Genomic DNA, 213 nt, shown 5'->3' with positions numbered 1-213 from the left:
GAATGCAATGGATAGGATAGAAATATCATTTGTCCATTTCTAATTTCCCAGATCTGATTTTTAGCAGTCAAAATTTTAACTAACTTGTTAGGGTTTTTTTTTTGTGACTCTAACTTGTAAGGGTTTAATAGTTTTTTTTATTAGTCTGTGTAACTAAATATTTATAATTTAAATTTTATTTTTTGAATTTCGCTAATAGAGTATTTGTACAAT

Source organism: Arachis ipaensis, chromosome B01 (assembly GCF_000816755.2).
Source record: "Arachis ipaensis cultivar K30076 chromosome B01, Araip1.1, whole genome shotgun sequence".
NCBI lineage: Eukaryota > Viridiplantae > Streptophyta > Magnoliopsida > Fabales > Fabaceae > Arachis > Arachis ipaensis.
The sequence above is the reverse complement of the archived record's forward strand: the minus strand, read 5'-3'. Positions refer to the sequence as shown.